This window comes from Camelina sativa, chromosome 6, assembly GCF_030686135.1.
Source record: "Camelina sativa cultivar CO46 ecotype springtype chromosome 6, ASM3068613v1".
Lineage (NCBI taxonomy): Eukaryota > Viridiplantae > Streptophyta > Magnoliopsida > Brassicales > Brassicaceae > Camelina > Camelina sativa.
The window spans coordinates 17,053,614-17,067,808 of NC_141885.1; the positions used below are offsets into that span (position 1 = coordinate 17,053,614).

General features: G+C 39.2%; 2 pseudogenes across 2 annotated transcripts; both read left to right on the top strand.

Annotated features, from left to right (window-relative positions):
• The first annotated feature begins 687 nt into the window (after positions 1-687).
• On the top strand, positions 688-2,433 carry LOC104699033 (putative acetyltransferase At3g50280; annotated as a pseudogene). The gene is made up of 2 exons (XR_015559145.1): positions 688-1,402; positions 1,588-2,433. The product of XR_015559145.1 is annotated as a putative acetyltransferase At3g50280 (transcript).
• Positions 2,434-4,489: 2,056 nt separating this feature from the next.
• LOC104791253 (putative acetyltransferase At3g50280 pseudogene) lies at positions 4,490-6,032 on the top strand (annotated as a pseudogene). Its single transcript, XR_015559146.1, has one exon. The product of XR_015559146.1 is annotated as a putative acetyltransferase At3g50280 pseudogene (transcript).
• The last annotated feature ends 8,163 nt before the right edge of the window (positions 6,033-14,195 follow it).

A 14,195-nucleotide genomic window follows, 5' to 3' on the forward strand; every position in this document is an offset into this window, starting at 1 on the left:
ATGGCTGAATATTCATGGATCATCCCTTTCATTCCACTTCCAGTACCTATTTTACTAGGAGTTGGATTTCTACTTTTTCCGACAGCTACGCTAATAGCAGTATACCTAATCCAACTCGGAAGAGTCCTTCACCATGAAGATTGTATGCTTTCCTTTTCACTTGAGTAGACAAATTATGTTCTAATTGTTGGGAATTAGTTCGAATAATATTTGATCTAAAGTTGTCGATTTATTATTGGATGATTTTTCTACCTTTTTTTGTTGTAAAACTAATCCAATTTTTACAGATTTAATTTCAAAAAGTTTTTTTTTTAAATCATTTTAATTTGAACATTTGTAAGTTACAAATTGTAACCCAGTAGTAAGTAACAGTAATTTAATTATTACTCATAAATTTAAGTGATTATGACATGATCGTAAACAATTATTTTAGAAAATGTTTGAGACGGGACTGCTTTGATATACGGTATTTTCTTTTTGAAAATATTTTGTCCACAAAGAATTATACTAACGAAAAAGCTAGCTTTGAAAATAAAGTCATAGTAATTTTGATGGTGAGTTTATAGATAGATTTGGTACATAAATCATTCAAACTAATCACTTATGGACATCTCTAGGTAATAATAAGATATAATTACATTGTGGAATAATTTAATCCTTACATACATTGGATAGGATTTGCTTTCTTTCGGCATGTGGTGGGGTGCTATTTTAGATTGGCCATGTTTTATTTTTTTTCCTTCACAGCTTCACATTAGAGACTAAAAATGGCAGGAGGGGTAGTTTTAGTCTCCTCGAGCATTATCCAACCCGTAAACAGCAACCAATCCGGTCGAACTAAGATCCATCTTACTCCATATGACCTTAGTCTTCTTCAATTCGATTATGCTCAAAGAGGTCTTCTCTTTCCCAAACCCGATCCAGATTTTAATCTTATCTCTAGGCTAAAGACCTCTCTATCTCTCGCCTTAGATATCTACTTCCATTTCGCGGGTCGTCTCGTCAAAACGGAGAATCTTGAAGACGAGACAGTGTCGTTTTACATAGACTGTGATGGCTCTGGCGCTAGGTTTCTCCACGCGGAAGCCGAATCCGTCTCGGTGAGTGATTTTCTTCAGCCTGATGGCTCTGTTCCCGATTTCACGAAGCACTTCTTTCCCGCCGACGATTTTAGGAGCTGTGATGGTGTCACGGTGCCCTTGCTTGTTATACAAGTTACCGAGATGAAGGACGGAGTGTTCATCAGTTACTGTTACAACCACATGGTGGCTGATGGAGTTTCTATGTGGGGTTTTTTTTCACACATGGTCCATGATTTGCTCGACTGGTTCAGGTTTCAATCATAAGCCTCTTGTTCTTATATAAAGGATGGTTCCTCGAGGGTATCGATTACCCAATACCAGTGGCGGAGCTAGGAATTCAATTCATCAGAGTCAAAATATAATTTAAGAGGTCAATTATGTTATTAAATTTTTTTATAGGGGTCAATTCTGCTATTTTATCATGGTCAATTTGATTTTTTTCCTAAAAATTTAACTAAATTTAAAATTTCACTAGGGTCAATTGATCCACATGCTTCTACCATAGCTCCGCCCATGCCCAATACGTATTCCGGTTTCACAGAAGGAGAGGCCACCACGGAACCGTGAGCAGAGAACAAAAGAATGGATTTTTCACTTCACAAAGGAGAACATTTTAGATCTCAAAGCTAAAGCCAACGGCGAGGTTGACTCCAGTGACCTGGGAATAGTTTTATCTCTTCAAGCGCTTTCTGCACATATGTGGAGATCAATCATCAGACATAGTGGTGTGAGCAGAGAACAAGAGACGTATTGCAAACTAGTGGTGGACTTGAGGCAGAGGGTGAATCCTCCCCTTGAGAAAGATAGTTTTGGGAATATGGTCTATATTACATCAGCCACAGCCACCGTGGAAGAGCTGCTGGATCGTGTCTTGGGTTGGGCTGCTCTCCAAATAAAAAAACTAGTGAGCTCGCAAACGAATGAAAACTGTAAAAGTTTCGCAGAGGATTGGGTTAAAAAATTTAAGAACGTAAAATCAGGCCTTGGCAGTAGAGTAGATGGTAATACTGTAGTTATCCCAAGCTCTCCCAGGTTCGAAGTGTACAACAAGGATTTCGGTTGGGGCAAACCTATTGCAGTTCGTGCTGGACCGTCCAATAGTATCAGTGGCAAGCTTACTCTTTTTCCGGGAATCAATGAAGGAAGTATTGATGTTCAAGCCACCCTATGGCCGGATGTCATAGCGAATCTACTAGCTGATGTGGAATTTTTAGAGCATGTAACTACTGCATGATTGACTTATTTAGGAGCATACCATCTGGCTTCCGGTATTTGTCTCTTTGATTGTCTAATGTACGAACCTGGCGAAGGTATTATGGTTAATTAGCTTGCCCTTGATTGCTTCTTGAAATGCATTTTATTGATCTCCAAACACAAATAACATAAACTACGAAAGTGTATAGAGCAAAAAAAAAACTTGCATGATAATTTATCTCGTTAACCCCGAAATTATCTGGAAATCCCCAAATTAACAATGAAAAAAAAAAAAAAAAAAAAAACTGTTTTCATGTGACTGTCGTCTCCTCAAAACCTTCAATAATTAAAATTATGTACTTATGATTTGGAAATATAGTACGCAATGTTGAAAAAGAGAAAAAGAAAAGGAGAACATCATCACTCATTGTATACTACATACTAGATAATAATGAAAATGTGTGAAGCCAAGTTTTGAAGTGCATGTAGTCTGACAACCAAGTTTTTGTGGTATACTAGAAATTAGCCCACGCGATGGGTGGTATATGTATGCAATATTAACTTGAAATATAAAATAAAGTTTCTATTCAATTATATATGAAATGTACAGATGTAATTGTTAATTGTATATGTTTTAAAAAATAATATTCATAATACTACGGTTCAACTACAATTTATAATATATATATGTTATATAGTGTTTTATATAAGGGTCATGAAAAAGAGGAAAGTTAAAAGTACATGTTACAAAATATTTTTGATTATAATATATTATTGAAATTATTTAAACAGTATGTTACTATAGTAATAAGACCGTTACTTATAGCAAAGTCAACTATATATGGTATTTTCGCTAAATAGTTAAGATAAATTATATTTTTTTTCTTTTTTGGAAAATAAAAAACCGATAAATAGTATAGAAAGAAAAATGTAAGATCTTACTTAATTATTTTGATAGATAATTTTATGTTGTCCTATATATTAATTTTATTGTCATCTTTAAAAAGTAATAATTAACAAAATATAGTTTTATATATGATAATTCAATTTTAAAATAATTTATTAAAACAATATCACAAAACAAAAATCTTATACTATAAGTTTATTCAGTTTTATAAAAAAAATCATGAAAAGAAAAGTGTGTGAAATTTAATCTATTTTTTATTTTCTATATATTGTCTCTATTTCTAATCATTTTAATATAAATAGTATACTTAACAATAAATTAATTTTTGAAATTATTGTTTTCTGTTATATCATAGGGTGATAAATCAATTATGTTATGATACCATTATGTTTTTTTATAGTACATATGTTTTAAAGACAATCAAACTGTAACTTATAAATTACTTTTTTTTTTTTGACAACTGTAACTTATAAATTACTATTAAATACAAATTTGAGTTGTGTATTTAATACAATATATATGATTATTGAATATAATGTGATTTTTATATATATTAGAAAATCTTATATATTTTTAAATTAGTCTATCATATATTAATTTGGTTTCAGTTTTTACTTAAAAAGTATGAAACCATTTTCTATTTTTATTTGGTTTCAATTTGTTTATATTTTTTAGTTGGGTTGATCAGTATATTTTTTTAGGTTCTATGGTGTATGATTTCATTATGAAATATATTAGATGCTAATGGAAGGAATATATTTTCGTAACAATGTTGAAAAAAAAATCTAAAAAGCAAACTATGCAACAATTATCTTCTTTTTTTTGAAATAAATTATACACTACATAAGATACAAATAAAATAAATTCAAATCAAAAAATAGAATGTTAAATTTAAAATTAATGAGAATGGCATGTGTCACAAAAGTAGAGTGTCAAATGTCATTATGCAAAGTTAGAAATTAAAAGTTTTGATAGAGTTATATTATTTTAACTCTTTCAAATATTTGCCTTAAATAATATAACTCTATCAAATCTTTTAAAAAAAAAATTCATATTGTTTAAAACTTTGCCTTAAACTATATCTTATAAAATTTTGACACCTCTAATTATTTACAAACATATCCCTTATGAGAATATTTTAAAATGCTAGTTTTGATATTATAAAAATATTATTGGATAATGGATATATGCACTTTTCTAGTTTGCACAAGTGGTTGGTTGAAATTCAAAAGAAAGAAAAAGAAAAAAGGACAAGAGAAAAGTTTTACAACGTGTAACACGCGCAATATTAAAATCCTTACCTTCTCCTATTGGCAAGTGGGTATAATTTTAGCCTAGCCGAGGTTCACTTTTTCTTTCTTCACAGCTTCAAAGACTCACATTAGAGACATAACATGGCAGGAAGGGTAGTTTTAGTGTCGTCGAGCATTGTTCGACCAGTAAACAGCAACCAATCCGGTCGAACTAAGATCCATCTTACTCCATTTGACTTCAGCCTTCTTCAATTCAGTAGTCCTCAAAGAGGTCTTCTCTTTCCAAAACCAGATCCCAGTTTCCATCTCATCTCTCAGCTAAAGTCCTCTCTCTCTCTTGCCTTAGATATATACTTCCCTTTCGCGGGTCGTCTCGTGAAGACGGAGAATCTTGAAGACAATACGGTGTCGTTATTTGTAGACTGTGATGACTCTGGCGCTAGATTTCTCCACGCCGAAGCTAAATCTGTCTCGGTGAGTGATATTCTTCAACCTGATGGTTCTGTGCCTTGTTTCCTAGATGACTTCTTTCCCCGCAACGGTTTAAAAAACTGTGATGGCGCACCCGAGCCATTGCTTGTTGTACAAGTCACCGAGATGAATGATGGAGTATTCATCGGTTACAGTTACAACCACATGGTGGCAGACGGAGTTTCTATGTGGGATTTCTTTCATACTTGGTCCAAGATTTGCTCGAGTGGTTCATGTTTCGATCATAAGCCTCTTGTTCTTAAAAGATGGTTTCTCGAGGGGATCGATTACCCGATCCATATTCCGGTTTCAATGACGGAGAGGCCACCAACAAGCCGTGAATCTTCTTCCGTGGACACTACGAAACATTGGATGCTTCACTTCACAAAGAAGAATATTTCAGATCTCAAAGCTAAAGCCAACAGCGAGGTTGGCTCAAGTGACATGGTAATTTCATCTTTTCAAGCGGTTTCAGCACATATGTGGCGATCAATCATCAGACACAGTGGTATTAGTCAAGAACGAGAGACACAATGCAAACTAGTGGTGGACATAAGGCAGAGGATAAATCCTCCGCTTGAGAAAGATTGTTTTGGGAATATGGTCTATCTTGCATCAGCAGTAACGACCGTGGAAGAGCTGCTGGATCGTGGTTTGGGTTGGGCTGCTCTGGAGATAAGAAAATTAGTGAGCTCGCAAACAAATGAAAACTGTAGAAGTTTTGCAGAGGATTGGGTTAAAAATGTTAAGAACCTAAAATTAGGCATTGGCAGTAAAGTAGATGGTGACACTATAGCTATCGCAAGCTCTCCCCGGTTCGAAGTGTACAACAAAGATTTTGGTTGGGGAAAACCTATTGCAGCTCGATCTGGACCGTCGAGTAGTCTCAACGGAAAGCTTACACTTTTTCCAGGTATCAATGAAGGAAGTATTGATGTTCAGGCTACCCTACGGTCGGATATACTAGTGAACCTACTAGCCGATGTGGAATTTTTAGAGCATGTAACTACTGCATGATTGATTTATTTACTTTGGCTTTCAATATTTGTCTCTTTGATTGTATAATGTATGAACCTGGCAGAAGGTATTATGGTTAATTAGCTAGCACTTATTTGCTTCTTGAAATGCATTTTATTGATCTCCAAACACAAATAACATAAATGAAACACAGATAACTCAAAAAGATGCTTCACCTAGTGAACGCAGTGTTTATGTGACAAGGGAAACTGCCTACATAATTCCATAAGTCCATCCCAAGTTACATCACCTTTAAAGGTAATTAAAAGCTCGAACTTTTCGGTTACTTAAAAAGATCAAAGCCATACCATAAGTCTCGACATGTACTGCATCTCATTGGTACGAGACGATTGCACGATCGCTGTTCACATGTTGTTCAATGAGACAACATAAATAAATTATTGAAGGGTAGTAGTATTATTTAATAAGTGGAAACGTACAGTCGCTTTAAATTATTGCATGACCAATGCTCACATGGTTACCAGCAGGTTAGAAGAAGGACAGCTTTTTACTGTTAAAAGGAACTTTATTCTATTCACAGTACAAATAATTGGTGTCAAAAACAAAATTAAAAACATTATAACATACGTTTTCAACTTGTTTCTCTTAATAATGATTTTAACAAAAGTCTACTCTTCCCCAAACCTTACCCGGAAACCCATTTCATCACTCACACCTCACTATTGAAGATGCAGTTGCAGAGCACTATTGGAACAAGGAACTGTGAGAATACAGGAAGTTGTACCAGGAAACGGATGAGTGAGGTGTGATTAGGAAGCGTAGCTGACGTGTCACTGTCCGTGTATGAAGATAAAGCTGGATTGGGAGAGGAGATATTCGGAGAATATCTCACTCGACAATTAAGGAATGTGAGACCTTGGCGCACAAGTATTTGCCTTAGACGAAGATTCGAAGATCTTTATGTTAGGGTTTTGAGTGTTTTGTTATAAAAGACTAAGAGAAGGTAGTCGTGGTTTTTCTAACACTTTGAGAAACCTTTTGAGAGAGATTGTATACTTCAAAGCTAATCAATCAATAGATAAGGAGGTGAGTGTTGTTCTTCTCTTAGATCTAGACTAAGGGTTAGTTAGATAGAAAGGAGAAGAGAGCTTAGATTTATTCTTGTACTCGTTAATCTGTGTTATAAAAATAAATAGAAAAGCGTTAGCTTGGCGTTTTCCAAGCAGAAGTTTGTGGTGTAAACCTCTATACCTTTACAATTGGTATCAGAGCAGACACCTGATAAAAGTCTGTTTTGTCTTTTCAACAGGTGAGATCTTGCGACAAGAGGTATTGAGAAAACACAAACGTATGTTGCCATTTCGAAGGTTCTGAAACTGGATCCGGAGCACTATGGACATTGGAAGGTGTCAGTCAAACAGGCGATTCAAGGCATTGATATGGAAGCCTGGTTTGCATTTGAAGATGGTTGGACTGAACCAACAGTGAAAGACGACAAAGGTGTGTTGGTGCCAAAACCTCGGAAACAGTGGACTGCTGAAGAAAAAGCTGAATCCAAGCACAACTCACAAGCCTTGTCAGTGATTTTCAACTCTCTGCCTCTGGATCAATTCAACAGTGTCCAAGGATGTGTGGCAGCTAAGGAAGCTTGGGTTATCCTTCAAGTCACCTTCGAAGGAACCAGCAATGTGAAACGCACTCGCCTGGATAATTTGGCATCGGATTTTGAGAATCTGTCCATGGAAGAAGGTGAAACCATTGCCAGCTATAGTGGTCGGTTGAGTGCCATAGCACAAAAGGCTGTAGTCATGGGAAAGCGCTACAAAGATAAGAAGCTAGTAAAGAAGTTTCTCAGGAGTATACCAGATAAGTTTCAACCACATAGATCTGCCATTGATGTCTCTCTGAATTCTGATGAATTGACATTTATTCAAGTTGTTAGAATGATGCAATCATTTGAGATACAACTGAAAAAAAAGAACAACGAACGGCTGAGTCCTTTGCTTTGAAGGCTGTTGAAACTCAGAAGACTGTTGTGGCACAAGACTCTGCGGATGAAGAGAAGGTTGGGTTACTGGTTAGGAAATTTTTCCGGAAAATGGAGCATGGTCAGCGTAAAGGATCGACGTTCGCAAGCAGAGCTGATTCAGAAAGAGATGTTAAGAGAAGTGATAAGCAAGACCGTCAGTGCTTGGAATATGAGGGATTTGGACATACCAGGGTGGAGTGTCCTAATAATAAACGCAAGGGGTCAGTACAGTGTTATGGATGCAAAGGATTTGGACACACCAAGGCTGAATGTCCAACCAAGGAGAATAAATCCAAATCACTTGTTTTCTGGAGTGATAGTGAATCCGAAGATGATGTGCAAGACGGTGATATTCTTAACAACTTTGTGGCTCTGCTGGGAGTGATTGAAGACAATGAAGCTGAGGAACCGACTGTAACAATTTAACCTACTGTGGTATCTGACTCAGAGGACAATGAAGCGGACTTGTCAGTTGAGGAACAAGTCACTTTGCTCATTTTAAGTCTTGTTCAGAAGAAGAAGGAGTATGATGAACTGTTGTCTGAAAAGGAGGCTCTAAAGTCCCAACTCACATAGTTGTCCACAGATCTTGAGGAAGAAAGGACCAAGTCGCAGAGACTTGAGAAACAACTGGATGACCAGCTGAAGAATATCAGGATGTTGAGCAAAGGAACTAAAGACCTTGACACTATTCTCAACAGTGGGAGAATTGGAAATGTGAAGTGGGGACTTGGATATCAAGGCACAAATGCCTCAACATCGACTCAGTTTGTCAAGGGTCAGCCTTCGGTATGTAAAGAGTCTGCACCTACTAAGTCATTTGTCCATGTGACGACACCTGCAAAAGAAAGGTCCTAGCAAACTAGACGGATTCCGCCAACTGCTAAGGCCCTGTACAGAACAGCTCCAACAGCGAATCAGTTCAATCCTTTTCTTGGTGCACATAACCCCTATTCCGGTCATCAAGCATATGGACCAGTATTCAGTGTTTCTCGCAGTCGAAGGAATGGATGTTGGTACTATGGGAATCTCAGCCATTTTAAGGCTCAGTGTTATGAGTATATCAATCAGATGTCAAAGGCGTCTTAACAAGGCTTGTATCACAGAGGCATGAGATCTACCAATCCGCTGTATGTTCCGAGAGGAGAGATGTACTGTCATGTGGCTCAGGCTGAGAGTCACAATGGTTGTGACCAAAAGAAGTGGTACTTTGATAGTGGTTGTTCTCGGCATATGACTGGAGCTCACACCAATCTGTCTGATTTTGAAGATGTGTCTGCTGGTCGGGTTACTTTTGGCGATGGAGCAAAAGGGTTAATCAAAGGTAAAGGTGTTACTGGTGGAAACACACAACCCAATCTCAAAGATGTGTTCTTGGTAGATGGATTAAAGGAAAATCTCATTAGTGTCAGCTAGTTGTGTGATGAAGGTTTGGATGTCACTTTTACCAAGAAAGACTGCAAAGCTGTTGATCAACTAGGCTCTGTGAAGTTGGAAGGCAAGAGATCCGGTAACAACTGTTACATGTGGAAATCAACAGAACAGTGCTTTCTTGCATCAACCACAACGGATACTGAGTTGTGGCACCAGAAGTTGGGGCATCTAAACATTCACACTATGCAAAAGCTTGCACATCAAGAGATCGTTCGTGGGATGCCTAAGCTACAGTCCGATCAACGCTTTGTATGTGGATCGTGTAACAAAGGGAAACAGGTCAAAGTGTCACACAAGGCTGTTTCTGACATTCGCACCAGTCGTGTTTTGGACCTGGTTCACATGGATCTGATGGGTCCCATTCGTGTCAATAGCTTGACTAGTAAAAGCTTCATCTTTGTTATGGTTGATGACTACTCTCGTTATACTTGGGTTTGTTTTCTTCGAGAGAAGTCCGATACACTTGAGTGTTTTCGGATTCTGGCATTACAAATCAAAGGTGAGAATTGGGCTATCAAAGTAATACGAAGTGATCGTGGTGGTGAGTTTCAGAATGAGCAGTTTGATGGATTCTGCACAGCTCAGGGTATTTCTCATCAGTTCTCTGCACCCAGAACACCCAAACAGAATGGTGTGGTTGAGCGCAAGAACATAACTCTACAGGAGATGGCTCGTGCAATGCTATATGGGAATCAAGTTGCTCAACACTTCTGGGATGAGGTTGTCAACATCGCCTGCTACATCATCAATCGGGTGTATGTTCGGCCTGGGACTTCCAAAACACCCTACGAATTGTGGAAGGGACGAACTCCCTCTGTTAGTTACTTCCATGTCTTTGGATGTGTCTGTTACATCTTAAATGACAAAGATCAGTTGGGAAAGTTTGATTCAAAGAGTGATGAAGGGCTGTTCATGGGGTATTCTGGGAATAGTATGGCGTTTCGGGTCTACAACAAGCGCCTGCGTTGTGTACAAGAGACTGTCAATGTGGTTTTTGATGATATTTCTTTTCAGCGTGTGACATTCATCCCTATGTCCCATCCCTATGATCCAGTCACTGTCTCTCCTGATGCCTCTTCTAATGAATCCGAAGTTGTTTCCTCTGCTGATTATGCAGCTGTTTCCTCAGAGGTCTGACCTCTTCCGGTTATATCTCAGGTTCATCGGAATCACTCCATTAATGATGTTATTGGTGAGATTCAGGGGGGAAGAGTGACCAGGGGTAAGCAAATCGACTTCCTTCATTTAGCCGGGAAGAAACAGCGATCGATCATTGAGCATATGCCACAAGACTCTGAAGTAGTATAGTTTGCCTGCTTTGTTTCATCAATAGAGCCGAAGAACCATAGAGAAGCCCTGGCTGATGAATTCTGGATAGCGGCTATGCAGGAAGAACTTGAACAATTTGCACGCAGTGATGTGTGGGACCTCACAAGGCGACCGGATGATGTCAATGTTGTGGGGACAAAGTGGATCTTTAAGAACAAGAGTGATGGAAATGGGTGTGTTGTGAGAAACAAAGCTCGACTCGTGGCTCAAGGCTATTCCCAGGTAGAAGGGGTTGACTTTGATGAAACTTTTGCACTTGTTGCAAGGTTGGAATCCATTCGGTTTTTGTTTGGAATGACGTGTGCTTTGAATTTCACTCTACATCAAATGGATGTTAAGAGTGCTTTTCTGAACGGAATTCTTCAAGAGGAAGTGTATGTTGAGCAACCTAAAGGGTTTGAGGATCCACAACATCCCTATCATGTGTACAAACTGAAAAAAGCTCTATATGGTTTGAAACAAGCACCCAGAGCCTGGTATGAGAGGCTTACAACATTTCTGATGGATCAAGGCTATGTTCGTGGTAGTGTGGACAAGACTCTGTTTGTTCTGAGTCTCGACAAAGGTCTGATGTTCGTTCAAATTTATGTGGATGACATTGTGTTTGGATCAACCTGTCAGCAACTTGTTGATCTGTTTGTACGGAATATGATTGATGAGTTTGAAATGAGTATGTGTGGTGAGCTGACTTATTTTTTGGGTTTGCAGGTGAAACAGTCAGCTGAAGGCATTTTTTGTTTCTCAAAGCTCGTATGCAAGAAGCTTGATAACCAGGTTTGGTCTCACTACTAGCAAGGAAGCCAAGATACCGATGGGAGTGAATGACAAACTATCAAAAGACGAAGCTGGGGAGGATGTGGATGAAAAGCTATATCGGGGAATGATTGGCAGTCTTCAGTACTTGACTGCAAGCCGACTAGACATATGTTTAGCTGTTGGTGTGTGTGCTAGATATCAAGCAAAGCCTAAGAAGTCACACTTACTAGCTGTGAAGAAGATCATTAAGTATATCAAAGGGACAGTGGAACTGGGGATCTACTACACCGAGGATACAACCACCAGTTTAACAGGATACTGTGATGCAGACTGGACAGGTTCTGTGGATGATCGCAGAAGTACAAGTGGTGGCTGCTTCTTTATGGGTAACAATCTAATATCTTGGCACAGCAAAAAGCAGAACAGTGTATCACTTTCAACAGCTGAAGCAGAGTACATTGCCCTGGGTAGCTGATGCACTCAACTGATGTGGATGAAACAGATGGCTGCTGATTATGGTATTGTTTCTGATTCTATCTTAATTCATTGTGATAATCAGAGTGCTATTAATATTTCTAGAAATCCTGTTCAACACTCACGAACCAAGCATGATGATATTAGACATCATTTCATTCGTGAATTGGTTGAGGCGAAACTGATTGAGATTGATCATGTGCGCACCAAATTTCAGCTAGCTGATTTATTTACCAAACCATTAGACTTTAACAGATTCACTAATTTGCGTAAGTCCATTGGGATCTGTGAAATCTAACTCCTTGTCTAGTTGTGCTGATTGCTTGATAGGGACACACATCGAATCAGACCATGGAAATCCTAGAATATATAAAAGGCTGATGGTTGCTGTTTGCTGAAAGACCATGTGGAAAATAGCTGTGTGTCATGCCGATCCATGCTCCTGTGAAATGTTGTCATGTCTTAGGAAGTCAAAGAGCTGAAGAGAGATAAAGTCATGTGGTTGCATCAGTGACTTGAAATCGATTCAGAGGTTGAGAAGTCAAGTGATATCTCTGAATCTCAAAAGATCTGTGAAAAAAAAAAACAATAAAAAAGGTCTGTTACTTTTGGTCTCTCCAAAGAAATTCCAGCTGCATATACATGTTTGGATGGCATTAAAAGGATTGAAGGCATGAAAGTGTGAAAGTCTATCCATTGTGTCAACTATTATCCTTTGACAATTCAAGAGGTTATAGTAGTGTTCGATGTGGATTTCTTAAAGAAGGTTGGCATGACTTTGCAAGTAAAGGTTTCTTGGTATGTTCTGGTTGCATTTAACTTTTTAATATTTGCCATGAATCAATCTCTCTCTAGGTCCCTGAACACTGATCTGTGAAGTCTGAATGCATCGATCAATAGGTTGTAGCTTGTGTTGTGAGTAAGCATTATTGCATTAAATGGTTGCCTAGCGTGTGCAGTGAATTGGGTCGACTTCTAGAGATACATGCATCAAAAACTCTCTTCAAGGCCCAATCCGGCCCATTTTAGTGGTATATATAAGAGGATCAAGGGGTAGGATTTTCACACATCACCATCCTTGAGAATTTGAACAGTCAATTGCTCAATCCTCTTTGTTTCTACTCTCAATCGCTTTGAATTTCTGTGTACTAATCACACTGCAACAATGAAGTCAATCCTAAGCGGCTTGCAGCGTCTCGTCCAGACCAGGCAGGACATTGCTCCGGTGGATCATCAGATGGGTGGTGGTGACTCGTCTTCGTCGGAGGCGACTCCAGCAACTCCACCGTGCACAACCATGGTCCTCTATAATCCAAACGAACATGAACCAGAGGGGATTCCTGAGGATTTCGCCACGGCCTCTTCTCGTGATGGTCCTGCTGTCTCCCGGTCTGAGCCTCCACAATCCCATGTTGCATGTGACTTTTCCTCTGTCTCACCTCCTCCGAAGCCCATTAAAGTTGACTCCCCGGTGGTTGAAGTCTCCGACACTGATCCGTCAGTCGACATTCCTGGATCGAATGTGTCTTCTCGACTTCGCAAGTGTCACACAGAATCCTCAGTCTCCGGTGCAGAACCCAAACGATTGTGTACCAGCAGACCCCGGGTTCGTGGTCATGTTCTGACTCCCTTTGACCGGAAACGGTTCATCTCTGCCGAGGCTGCACGCAGGTATGCTTCTTTCTCCACTCGTATTCTGGCTCCGGAAGCCGGTGTTGTGTGTGGTGATGATGGGACGGTCAAGTCCCTTCTCAAGCAGTCCGGGTTGCTCAAAACTGTCACGGGAATAGGTCCCTATGTTGCTGAGGTGGTCCATGAATTATGGGCGAATCTGCCAACCGTCAAGGTGGATATTGATTCGGTCGATGTCCTTGTGCGGGACTGGGTGTACGACTTCTCACCTGCTCAAATCAATGCGTTGTTTGGGCTCAAATCAGTGGATCTACGTGAGCAACGACAACAGACTGCAGCGATTTTGGAGGAGGATTTGGCCTTGTTCCTGTCGGATGGGAAGGTGAAACATTGTAAGCAGTTGGTCCAGGCGGTTTTCCGGAACTCAACAATCAAGGAGCTGCACAAGCTCTGTTGCAGCAACTGGTCCCCTACTGCCAATCATGGTTACATATCTACAGGTAGGGCGATGATCATCTATATGATTATGCATCAGATACCTTTCGATTTTGGTCGATTGGTTTATGATCAGATCCTTCAGCTCGGTCTGCAAGCTCAGTAAACGTTCCGGTTACCGTTTCCCAGTTTGATCTACCAGCTGCTTCAGGCCCAACATC